This window comes from Strigops habroptila, unplaced genomic scaffold (genome assembly GCF_004027225.2).
Source record: "Strigops habroptila isolate Jane unplaced genomic scaffold, bStrHab1.2.pri NW_022045629.1_ctg1, whole genome shotgun sequence".
NCBI classification, from domain to species: Eukaryota; Metazoa; Chordata; class Aves; order Psittaciformes; family Psittacidae; genus Strigops; species Strigops habroptila.
Genome location: NW_022651106.1, coordinates 335,487 through 348,875, shown reverse-complemented (window position 1 = coordinate 348,875; position 13,389 = coordinate 335,487). Strand labels below are relative to the sequence as shown.

The following is a 13,389-nucleotide window of genomic DNA, read 5'->3' as shown; positions in this document are numbered from 1 at the left end:
CAGAAGGAAAGGGTCACTGCTCACGTCGGGCTGGTTGTCGCACAGCAGGTGCTGAGCAGTTGTATTGGGCATCACTGCTGGCTATTGGTGTTTTCTTTCCCCTTTTGGTTCCATCTCTCTCCCCTTGTTGTTGCCATTATTTTTATTAAAAATAATATTACACTGTAGTTGATTTCAGTTCCTGACCTGTTCTCTTCTCCACCCACGGGTTTTACATTGTTCCCATCCTCCTCCCCATCCCACCCGGGCGCTGAGCGAGCGGCTGCTGGTGCTGAGTTCCCAGCTGGCTTTAAACACTGACGCTGTCCTGGCCCCTTTGCTGTGGCAGCAGGGGCTGGACGTTTGCACTCCTGGAGCTCGGCTCTTTGGATGGGCACGGAGCTGGAAGCAGCATTATTTGGCTGAGGAAGCGCAGCTCCCGAGTGTTGCTGGGGCTGGGGCAGTGCTTGCCAGGGGCAGGGGAGGCCCAGCAACAGCTCCTGTCCTGGCACTGCTGCTGTGGGAGCACAGGGGCTCCCGCGGGCATTGCCCCAGTCAGGATTGCGCAGGGGTGGCCAGAGCCCACCAGCTCCTTCCCACCTTCCGCAATGCCCGGTGGGCTTCTGGGCTGTGCCTGCGCCTGCCAGGGCCTTTGTCACCTTCCAGAATGCATTGCCAGAGCCCAGCAGAGCACTGGAGCCTTCCGCAATGCCCGGCGCTGGCCTGGCCTTTACCAGAGCCCACCGGGACCCCTCCTGCCTTCCGCAATGCCCCGTAGGCTTCTGCGCGTGTTGCCCACAACGTGTTTCAAGCGAACACTAAAGTAGGATTGAAAAGTCAAAGAACACGTACCTGGATGCGCAGGGCAGCCAGGGGAGATGCAGCCTCCCCAGGGAGGGGTCTCCTCTGCACTGGTTCCTGCAGGGCTCTCACTCCTTAAATAGCCCACACTCACTGGGGGAGCCCCTGTCACAATGGGCGTCTCCACAGTGACCGCCACAGCTTTGTGATGGCGGCAGCATCGTGCCCTTGGCCACTGGGCACCCAGGGGTGCTCCAGGAGTCGCCGCAGGGGTACCAGCCTCTGCCCAGCTGGCTCAGGGAGTTCCCTCACAGGCTGTTCTTCCTCAGTGCCTTTTGTCCGGAGGTGGAGCATGCGAGGGGTCACAGCTCAACCTGGGCAATGAACAGGGCGTCACGTCCACCTACAACAAGTAGAGAGTGACCGACATTCACACATCAGAGAATCGAGGAATCCCAGACTGATTTGGGGTGGAAGAGACCATAAAGCTCATCCAGTTCCAACCCCCTGCCACGGGCAGGGACACCTTCCACTAGAGCAGGTTGCTCCAAGCCCCTGTGTCCAACCTGGCCTTGAACACTGCCAGGGATGGGGCAGCCACAGCTTCTCTGGCCACCCTGTGCCAGCGCCTCAGCACCCTCACAGGGAAGAACTTCTTCCTAATGACTAATCTAAATCTCCCCTCTTTCACTTTAAAGCCATTCCCCCTTGCCCTGTCAGTACAGGACCTTGTAAAAAATCCCTCTCCAGCTTTCTTGTAGGCACCCTTTAGGTATTAGAAGACTGTTAGAAGGTCTCCCCTTAAGGAGCCTTCTCTTCTCCAGACTGAACCAGCCCAGCTCTCTCAGCCTGGCTCCAGAGCAGAGCTGCTCCAGCCCTTGCAGCAGCACCGTGCTCTCCTCTGGACTCACTCCAGGAGCTCCACGTCCCTCTTGTGCTGTTGCCCCAGAGCTGGATCAGGACTGCAGGGGGGATCTCCTCAGAGTGCAGCAGAGGGAGAGAATCCCCTCCCTCGACCTGCTGCTCACGCTCCTTTGGATGCGCAGCATGTGGATGGTTTCTGGGCTGCAAGAGCACATTGCCGGCTCATGTTGATTGATGCTGGCTCATCAATCAACACCCCAAGTCCTTCTCCTCAGGGCTGCTCTCAACCCAGCCTCCGCCAGGCCTGGAGTTGTGCTTGGGATTTCCCCGACCTAGGGGCAGGACCTTGCACTTGGCCTTGTTGAACTCCATGAGGTTTGCACTGGCCCAGCTCTCGAGCCCACCTCCACTTGCCTTCCTTGGATGAACCTTGGACTCTGTAGTTTCTTCATCCCCCTGTCCTTGCAAAGTGTCTTCTCTGACTGGGTCAGGGGAGCGGGCAGGAAAATGGGAGGAAGCCTTTACCTCCTCCCTTTCCCTGCTGCTTTGCAGGAAGAAGCTGTTAAGCAGAGGTGGTTCTTGCGCTCTGTTCACACTTTGGGTGCCATTGGGCTGTGGTATCACCCCAGGCACATGCAGTTGAGTCGGGCAGCAGTGGAGCCTGGGCGGAGAGGACAACCCAAAAGAAAAGGTCTCTGGGCAGCCCTCTGCCTTGCTGTGGGCTCAGCACATGCTCCAGGCTCCTGGCATCTGCAGCCACTGCCCTGTGCCCAGTGGGGATGGGGGCTCGAACCCTCCTGCCATCGGTTTGTCCCCTCCGCTGTGGGAGTGTCCGCTCCAGAAGGACCCAAGCCGGGGAGATTCGTTGTTATACCCAGAGAGAGATTAAGACACAAACGAGGTCAAGTGCCGCTAATCAAAGAGATTTATTGCTTGCTTATCTAAACAAAGTAGTTATTTACTGTGGTAAGAAAACAGCAATAGGAAAGGGGGAGAAAATAAAAAGGAAGGAAGCTGGCAAGCAGTCGGGATAGAGTTGCAGCAAGAGATAGTCACCACCATGGATCCAGCGGCATCCCGCTGGTCTGTACTCTCCATGTACTTTGGTGGGGGGGGTTCCACTCGCTGTTGGATCACACAGTCTTTTATAGGGTCTTACTGCATTCCTGCACATGTTCTCAGTCCTGGCACGCTGGTCCCGAGGGGCGCACGCGGGGTGCATGCCAACACTGCCTGATCATTTGCTGTGGGCTGCACATGCCTTGGGAGGTTGGGGCTCACCCATGCCCAGGCACATCCTCCACAGCGATGTGCCTGCCTTGACCTTGGTCGAGACTGGTTTCAGGTGGCTGCTTGTTCCTTATCTGTTCGCAGCAGCTGAGCTTGGCTCAATTGTACATCTCACAGTGAGCTCACCAGGACTGCAAACAAGCTTTGAGACAGTCAGCTTAAGATATGGTCTCCCACAGCACCCCGTGGCTCAAAGATTCTTGTGTCTTCGTCCATGGTGGTGCAAAAGTAGGGAAAAAAGTAGGGAAAAAAGGAAAATGAGCAATGCATCAAATCATTACTGCATAGAGAGAACAGAGATTAAAAGAAATACATCAGCGATATGGGTGACATGGGTAAGTGTGTGGTGTCCCTGCCCATGGCAGGCGGGTTGGAACTAGGTGATCTTAAGGTCCTTTCCAACCCTAACTATTTTATGATTCTATGAATCACCACCAAATCATCCTCATGCCCTTTGGCATCTGAGACCCCACTATTGCATCCTCATACCAGCCAAGGCTGACACTTATGGTCACATCCTGACCAGCTTTTCCTTGGTGGCCAGGATCAGGTCCAGGGCAGCATCATCCTTGTTGGCCTGCCCTGCATCTCTGTTAACAGGTTGTCCCAAGACCCTCCAGACTGTTGAACCCTGTTGCTTTGCCTGGCCAGTGAATGCCGGGGCAATTCCAGTTCCATAGGAACCTGCTCATTAACCTGGAGACTTCCTCAGGTGCTGACAAAAGACCTTTTCTGTTTCCCCTTGCTGGTCAAGTAGTTTGTAACTGTGAGCACAATGTCCCTCTTACCGACTACCTCTGATCCTCAGTGACAAAAGCCAACCCAACCTGTTGCCTGTCACGTAGAGGACCTCCAGAAATCCAAGCTTCTCCTTTATGCAGGGGGCATCCACCCTCCTCATCGTTCTTGCCTCCAATCTCCTGGGGTCCCAGCCATCAAAGGGACATGAGATTATCTCTACAATTCTCCCCTTACAAAGCTAGAGCTAAAGAACAGCATTTTAAATGATGCCTCCCAGAGGCCAGTGCCTTTCTTCCTGGGACAAGAACAGACCAGCATGTTCTGGTGAAAAACATTCTCTCAGCACCTTGGATGCAGCCCCTTTGGTTCCATGGATTGGTAAGTCTGTTGTTTGCAAAGCAATCCCTGGCTTGATCCCCATCCAGCGCTTGTTGTTCCCCTTTCCCTTCCAGAGTCCTGCCTCAAAGCACAAAGGCCTGGGAGACCTTGCTGGTGGGAACTGAGGCAAAGAGGAGATAGGCTATCTGAGATCTACCTGCATGTACTCTTGCTTTATTTAGTAGTGGTCCTGTGTTATCTTGTTTCTTCTTTCACTGTTCCTGAAGTAGCAGCAGCTCATCCTGATGCCCTTGAATTCCTGTTTGAGTTTGAGTTTGACTGAGTTTTGCTATGACCCATTGCTGTGCTTAGAGGATGCTGTCTCTGAAGGCCAGATGGACCCAGGCACACAGTTAAAAGGCTTGGGCTGTTCCTTCCTGTTGACACCCATCCTGCTTTCCCACCTAGCTCTCACCTGGCATTTCTGTACCTTCAGTCACATCTCTCCACCCATCGCTGTCTGTTCCTTGAAACACAAAGCCATGGGCTGATCCAGGCTCCCTCTGGGTGACCTCTTGCACCACAAGTCCACCTTTGGAGTGACATTCCTCTTTCCTAACTTTGAGTCTGAACCTTCCAAGCTGCAGTTTGCAGAGGTTTCCTTCTCTTCCCAATCCCAAGAAACCTTCCATCATCTCTGAAACCACCCTTCAAGTAGTTGTAGGCTGCTCCTATAGTGTCAATTCAGCAGGTGGAGTGAATATCCCTCAGCAAGGCCTTCATCAGGGACTGTAGAGATAGGACAAGGGGGAATGGGTTTAAACTGAAACTGCAGCAGGAGCTGCAGGGGAAGTTCAATTTAGATATAAGGAAGATGTTCTTCCCTGTGAGGGTGGTGGGACACTGGCACAGGTTGCCCAAGGATGCTGTGAATGCTCCATCCCTGGCAGTGTTCAAGGCCAGGCTGGACAGAGTCTTGAGTGACATGGTCTAGTGTGAGGTGTCCCTGACCATGGCAGGGGGGGTGGAACTAGATGATCTTAAGGTCCTTTCCAACCCAAACCATTCTATGATTCTATGATTCTATGATTCTATGATTCTCTTTTGGGGGGGAAGGTGCAGCTGGTGATGGCACCCAACAACCCTTTGCTTGCCCTTACAACACCCATCCGATGGGGCTCAGGAAAGGCCCCCCCTTGCTATGGGAAGTGGCCCCATCTCCCCTGCAGCTTCTGATAGTGGGTGACGGTGGGACACCAAGTGCCCTGTGCTCATGCTGACTGCTCTGGTGCCTCCCTGCAGGGTGACCACCCCAGGCAGCTCCCCCAGGACGATGGATGCAGGCGGGCTGGAGAGAGCTCCTCCAGCCAAGCCCACCGCTGCCCTCCCATCAGATGAAGCCTGCAAGAGAGTGCTGCAGGTACGTGCTGAGGCAAAGGGGCAGCAACATGGGTCAGCCCTGAAGGAGCTGAGCCTAATCCTGATGGATTCCCATCCCCTCCAGGAGGTCAGGCAGATGGCTGCAGAGTGGGAGCAAGTGAAGACCCATTGACAATAGTGGCTGGAGCAAGCAAAGGCAGAATGGGTGGTGTGGGAAGCCTGGGCTGCAGGGGAGGACCAGCATCCACCCCAGGTATGTAGATAGGGATTGACCCCCTCTCAGGGGCCAGCTCCTGCTGCAGGCTCCTTCCATGAGGTCCTCTGGGGTATGGCACCCTGAGGCTTGCTGAGAGCATCCCCTCCTTGGCAGGCCCTTGGTACTGGAGGCCCTTGGATTTCCCACCCTCCAACCCAGCCCAGGAGAAAGGAGAGGTGGAGAAAGGCTGAAAGGCCTTTGCCAGCAGAGGAGATGGTAGCAGCAGCCCAGCTGGAGAGAGCCCAGCCTGAGTAAGCGTGGACACTGCCTGTTGGGCAGACCCATCCCTGCATCCTGGGGCTGCAGTGCACACCCTGGGGTGTCCTGGGTCACCTCCACAGCCAAAGGATAATGTTTCCTTGTGTTGCAGCTGCCTTTCCTCATGAGCTGCCCAGGTCCTCAGGAGGCTGGAGCCGTATCAAGCACAGAGGAACATCTTCAAGCACATTTCTGAGAACAGAAGGAGGAGGATGGAGCAGCAGAGACAGCTCCTCCAATAACTGTGTCCACAAAGGGATGGGGCTTCCCGTGGCAAAGAGGGTCATAGAATCATAAAATCATAGAATCGTAAGGGTTGGAAAGGACCTTAAGATCATCTAGTTCCAACCTCCCTGCCATGGGCAGGGATACCTTGCACTACACCATGTCACCCAAGGCTCTGTCCAACCTGGCCTTGAACACCGCCAGGGATGGAGCATTCACAACTTCCTGGGGCAACCCATTCCAGTGCCTCACCACCCTCACTGTAAAGAACTTCTTCCTTGTATCTAATCTAAACTTCCCCTGTTTAAGTTTGAAGCCATTACCCCTTGTCCTACCACTACAGTTCCCAAGGAAGAGTCCCTTCCCAGCATCCTTGTAGGCCCCCTTCAGATACTGGAAGGCTGCTATGAGGTCACCACGCAGCCTTCTCTTCTCCAGGCTGAACAGCCCCGACTCTCTCAGCCTGTCTTCATATGGGAGGTGCTCCAGCCCCCTTATCATCCTCGTGGCCGTCCTCTGGACTTGCTCCAACAGCTCCATGTCCTTTTTATGTTGAGGACACCAGAACTGTACACAGTACTCCAAGTGAGGTCTCACAAGAGCAGAGTAGAGGGGCAGGATCACCTCCTTTGACCTGCTGGTCACGCTTTTTTGATGCAGCCCAGAATTTGGTTGGTTTCTGGGCTGCAAGCGCACACTGCCGGCTCATGTTAAGCTTCTCATCAACCAACACCCCCAAGTCCTTCTCTGCAGGGCTGCTCTGAATCTCTTCTCTGCCCAACCTTTAGCTGTGCCTGGGATTGCCCTGACCCAGGTGTAGGATCTCGCACTTGGCTTGGTTAAACTTCATAAGGTTGGCATCGGCCCACCTCACAAGCGTGTCAAGGTCCTTCTGGATGGCATCCCTTCCCTCCAGCGTATCAACCGAACCACACAGCTTGGTGTCATTGGCAAACTTGCTGAGGGCGCACTCAATCCCACTGTCCATGTCGCCGACAAAGATGTTGAACAAGACAGGTCCCAACACCGATCCCTGAGGGATACCACTCGTTACTGTATTCCAAGTGGACATGAGCCGTTTACCACAACTCTTTGCGTGTGGCCATCCAGCCAGTTCTTTATCCACTGAGTGGTCCATCTATCAAATTGATGTCTCTCCAATTTAGAGACTGTCCTGGGTTCAGCTATAGCAGTCATTTTTCTCCTGCTTAGTAGCTGGTGCAGTGCTGTGTTTTTTAACTTTCAGCCTGGGAACAACGCTGATAACACCGATGTTTTTAGTTGTTGCTAAGTAATGTTTATTCCAACCAAGGACTTTCTCAGTCTCATGCTTTGCCAGGGAGGAGGGGAAGCCGGGAGGAAGCAGAGACAGGACACCTGACCCAAACTAGCCAAAGGGGTATTCCATACCACAGCACGTCATGCCCAGTATATAAACCGGGGGGAGTTACCCGGAAGGCCCAGATCACTGCTCGGGTCGGGCTGGGTATCGGTCGGCGGGTGGTGAGCAATTGTATCCTCTCCCCTTGTTATTTCACTAATCGTTATTATCATTGGTGGTAGCAGTAGTGGTTTTGTATTATACCTTAGTTGCGGGACTGCTCTTATCTCAACCCGTGGGAGTTGCATTCTTCCCATTCTCCTCCCCATCCCTCCGGGAGCAGGGGGGAGGAAGAAGGGGGGGGGGGGGAGTGAGCGAGCGGCTGTGTGGTTCTGAGTTACCGGCTGGGCTCAAACCACGACAGTTCTTTTTGGCGCCCAACGTGGGGCTCGAAAGGTTGAGATAACGACAGATCTGACCAGAGCGTGTTTAATCATATTTGTGATAAGCATTCATTGTTACTACTCGTCACAATGGTGATTATTTGGCTCTCAGACGTGTTGCGCTTGATCTCAGAGTTTCAGCATGTTGTACCTTACTTACAGCCACTATTTGCTGTTTTAGTGTTTATCGGCTGGGGGGCCTGGGCTAAGGTTCTTGTTTCACTGTACTTCATGGTAATGACTTGTAATACAATAGACTCATTGATCATGAAACTGGTCTGGTTTGTGCTTCCAGCGTGGCCATCACCTCTATACATTGGGAGGTATATAATGAAATATTTTAGCAATTGCATATCTTTTTTTTTCTCCTCGGGGGGTAAACTTACGAAGGAAGCATTCTCTTTCACCCCCCGTTCCCCCACCAGCCAATTTGCAACAGCAGTTGAGAGTTCTGAAGGTTTTAGATGGCCTTTGAGTACCCTTGAAACCTGCCTGCTGATTGTGCTGGGGATCAGCATGTTGGCAAACATACGGAGTGTGTTTTACCCATGGCCATCCCGTCGTAGGAACATCCTATTTCGTTTAATCTCAAAAGTTCAGCAGTATCAGGTTTGAATCTGGTCTAGGATTAGACGACGATATAGGAGGACCACCAGGAGATTTTCCCTGAGGCTGGACAGTTATGAGTGGCAGGGTGTGTGGGATAGTATGGGCAAGTACCTAGGCCAGTGGGCCCCTCCAGTGCTTTGGAACTTCACCACTGAACAAGTGCAACATCCGGAAAAACTAGTAAAACACTTAAACGAGGTGTGCTGTCGTCCTGGTTATACCAGAGAGGGACAAATCATGGCAACGTGCTGGGGCTTGGCCTACGCCTACAGAGCCCTGCTCAACACTATCCAGCACCTTCAAAAGGAAAAAAATGTCTCTGGATCTGATGGCAAAGCAACAGACAACGCAGCTATGCCAACTACAAGCACAGCAGCTACTCAGACCCTGACCACAACAGACAACACAGCTACTCCAAGTACAGCAGCTACATCAACCCCAGTGACAAGCACAACAGCTACTCAAACCCTGACCACAACAGACAACGCAACTACTCCAACTTCAAATACAGCAGCTACACCAACCCCAGTGACAAGCACAGTAGCTACTCAAACCCTGACAGCAACAGACAATGCAGCTGTTGGTGTTACTCAACTCCCAAGCACAACAGCTGCACCAACCCCAGCAATAGACATTGCAACCACCCCAATCCTAGTGGCAGACACTGCAGCCACTCCAACCACAGTGACAAACACTGCAGCTAAACCAAATGGCCAGTTTGTGACAATGTCTGTTGCCCCTGTAAGCAAAAGCCGACAAAGTGCAACCCGCGAAGTGAAGAAAGATGAAGACCCAGTGCCATTACTACATGCAACAGCATCTGAACAAGAGTTACTACTACGTGGGTCAGAGGAAGAGGAAGAAGAAGAAGAGGTCACTTCTCGACCTTGGACCTCAACCAAGCTGCGGAATATGCGAAAAGATTTCACCCGTCTTCCAGGGGAGCACATTGTCACCTGGTTGCTCCGATGCTGGGACAATGGGGCCGACGGTCATGAACTAGAAGGTAGGGAAGCCAAGCAGCTGGGATCACTTGCGAAGGAAGGAGGAATTGACAAAGCGATTGCAAGAGAGAAGCGAGCCCTCAGTCTTTGGAGGCGGCTCCTGGCAGCTGTGAAGGAAAGGTTTCCCTACAAAGATGATATTACGAGTCGCTCAGCCAACTGGACCACGATAGAGAAAGGCATCCAGTCCCTGAGGGAATCAGCCATTATAGAGATGATCTATCGTAGGCCGGATTCCAGGAACACATCCGTAGATCCAGATGAAGTCGAATGTACACGACCCATGTGGCGGAAACTTACGCGGAGTGCGCCATCATCATATGCCCACACATTGGCATCAATGACCTGGAATGACGGAGTATCACCAACAGTGGATTGCCTGATTCGTCAACTCTGAGAGTTCGACGACAATCTCACCCCTTCCATCATTTCAGCTGTGGAAAAACTGTCCCAGGAGTTCAAAAAATTGAGAGACGATTTATCCGATCTATCCAGCTCCCCACGCGTACCAACCCATGTCTCAGCTATCAACAGAAGGCGCCCTACTGCTCGAGAAAGAAAATATAGGAGGTACACGCCACGGGCCACCCTATGGTTTTACCTGCGGGATCACGGAGAAGACATGAGAAAGTGGGATGGAAAACCTACCTCAGCTCTGGAGCAACGGGTGCATGAACTGAAGAGGAGAACAATGGTCAAGGATGATCCTCCCAGGAAAGCTGCTGCTCCAGTCTCTGGCGAGCAGTTTCCCAGATGGAGTGAAAGAGCTGATTTTACTCCAGCTCCTGTGATAAGGAATACTAATCCCTTTCTACAAGACAGAAGTGGAGAATTTTATGATCACTATTAGAGGGGCCCTGCCTCCAGCCAGGTGGAGGAGAGGGATAATCGGATTTACTGGACTGTGTGGATCAGATGGCCTGGCACATCAGTCCCACAGAAGTATAAGGCTCTAGTAGATACCGGTGCACAGTGTACTCTGATGCCATCAAGGTATCAAGGGGTGAAACCCATTTCTATTTCTGGAGTGACAGGAGGATCCCAAGCGTTAACTATGCTGGAAGCTGAAATCAGCCTGACTGGGAGGAAGTGGCAAAAGCACCCCATTGTGACTGGTCCAGGGGCTCCATGCATCCTTGGCATAGACTATCTCAGGAGAAGGTACTTCAAAGACCCAAAATTATATAGATGGGCTTTTGGTATCGCTGCCTTGGAGACAGAGGAAATTAAGCAGCTGTCCACCTTACCCGGTCTCTCAGAGGATCCTTCTGTTGTGGGGTTGCTGAGGGTCGAAGAACAACAAGTGCCAATTGCGACCACAACAGTGCACCGGCGGCAATATCGCACCAACCGAGACTCCTTGATTCCCATCCATAAGCTGTAGGTAGTTAAGGTCTGGCGGCCGGAAGATATCGCGATGTACGGAAAGAGAGAGCCCCTCCCTAGGTACTCTCACAAGCCCCATAGCATGGAGAGGGGAATTGTGGGGCTAGGCTGGACAATACCATAAAAGGTAAAAATTGTTAACCTGCCCTTCTGATTGGGTCAGAACAGGTACTTCCGTGTGGCCGAAAGGTATAAAGCACCTGCTGTTGTTTAATAAAATGCTATTTGGTCATCCTCCATATTGGTGTCTGTGATCTTCTAGCCCTAAGCCAGGGGTTGGCTTAGTTCTGCAAGTCTTGGCTGAAGCAACGCAGCAACATTTTCTCAAGAGCCTTTGATCTGTAAGGATCAGCACCAGCAGCTGTGGCTGTCAGTTGCTATGTTTCTAGTGACTTTGCTGCTGTAGAATCTTAACCAAGAAAATACTGAACACCTCCTGATAACCTTAATGACATGATGCGATGTGGCTTTTTCTTCAGATGGCACCATGTCTTGAATGCAGACACCTCCTGCCAGTGAATACACCCTCTTGCATTGGATGTGAGTCACCAATAGCTCCACAGCTGCAGCCCCAAACCAACGTCTGCGTAAAGGTAACTGAGAATAAATCTAACAAAACAGCAATTTACCTCCTGGCATGCATTTTTCTTACAGATGACTTCATGAAAAATAGCTTGATCCAGCTTGGATTTCTCTAATTCCATGATGACAGCTTTAGGGGTTAGTAGGATTCAAATCACCTTGAGTAGAAATAAGCATTAAAGGTAGACCAGGTAAGCTCAGGCAGGCATCTTGAAGAGCACAGGAGGTAGCAGTGTGAAAGGCAGGAACACGTGCACTTGTGTTCAGTAGGGAGATATTCTGTGATTCTATCATTTATGGCCTTAGCATGACTGAGCATTTTAAGTTTATTAAATAGGTGCTCATTGCTCTGCGTCCCTCATTTGATTGTATTTAGCACAGATGGGAGTGGGGCAGTGGGGAGGTGCCCAAAATGCTCAAGCACAGCATTAGTCAGTGATCCAAAAGTGCTGGTGGGCTTAACTAGACAAAACGTACCCTATAGAATACTCCCTCCCCAAGGGTATGGGGACCCAGGTAGGGGCCATCCTCAACCCCTCCAGTCAGGGGAAAGGGTGTGAGAAGGAGCCAACTGATACTGCATGTCCACAGTTGGTAGATTACAGACACTGCCTCACATGGGATGTTTTCTGGCAGTCCTGATGCAGGTGCAAAGGCAGTCTTGAGCTATTTGGTGGCCACCATCAAAACCGCAGACTCATCGTTCTCAGCTCTGGTGGAATCTCGCTTGTTAACATTGACTGTGCTGGGGCACCCTCAGGGGGATAAGAATCGTTTTCCTTGCAGATACTGGACTTTCTGTTTTGTGTGAGTGCAGTGACTAAGCAAACTGACACTGGTCTATACAAACATGTGGAGGTATTGATGCTGGATCTCCTGAGGGAACTGGACCATACTTTAAAATGAGTTGTCACCAAGATCCATGGGTTTGTGATGAGCAGGCACTATGGCCTAACTAAAACCTGAAGCCCACAGCACAGGCTTGAAGGATCTCTTCTATCTGCAGGGCTGAATAACCAGAGCACTTTGGGAGATCGAGTCCTCAATGAGAGCCATAGAGACCCACAGAGATCCCATAGAGACCCCATGGAGACCCATGGAGACCCCATAGAGACCACATACAGACCCATAGAGAGCCATAGAGACCCACAGAGATCCCATAGAGACCCCATGGAGACCCATAGAGACCCCATAGAGACCCATAGAGACCCCATAGAGGACCCATATTGACCCACAGAGACCCAGAGAGATCATAGAGACCCTATAGAGACCCATAGAGACCCCATAGAGACCCATAGAGACCCACAGAAAGACTCATACAGACCCATGGGGACCCATAGAGACCGTAGAGAGCCATAGAGAGCCACAGAGACCCCACAGAAACCCACAGAGACTCCATAGAGACTCCATAGAGAACATAGAGAACCCACAGAGACCTCATAGAGGCCCATAGAGACCCACAGGGACCCATAGAGCCCCATAAAGACCCACAGAGACCCCATAGAGCCCCATAGAGACCCCACAGAGCCCCATAGAGACCCACAGAGCCCCATAGAGACCCACAGAGACCCCACAGAGACCCATAGAGACCACAGAGACCCCATGGAGACCCACAGAGTCCCATAGAGACCCACAGAGACCCATAGAGACCCCATAGAGACCCCATGGAGACCCATAGAGACCCACAGAGATCCCATAGAGACCCCATGGAGACCCATAGAGACCCCATGGAGACCCGTAGAGACCCCATAGAGACCCAAGGGGACCCACAGAGACCGTAGAGAGCCACAGAGACCCCACAGAAACCCATAGAGACTCCATAGAGAACATAGAGAACCTATAGAGACCCACAGAGACCTCATAGAGCCCCATAGAGGCCCATAGAGACCCACAGGGACCCATAGAGCCCCATAAAGACCCACAGAGACCCTA

The 13,389-nt window shown here is 52.1% G+C and overlaps 1 long non-coding RNA gene across 1 annotated transcript; it reads left to right on the top strand.

The window, feature by feature from the left end:
• Positions 1-3,996: 3,996 nt before the first annotated feature.
• LOC115603304 lies at positions 3,997-6,044 on the top strand. The gene is made up of 5 exons (XR_003989845.1): positions 3,997-4,053; positions 5,296-5,413; positions 5,498-5,626; positions 5,744-5,880; positions 6,000-6,044. It is a non-coding gene; the product is annotated as an uncharacterized LOC115603304 (long non-coding RNA).
• Positions 6,045-13,389: the final 7,345 nt, after the last annotated feature.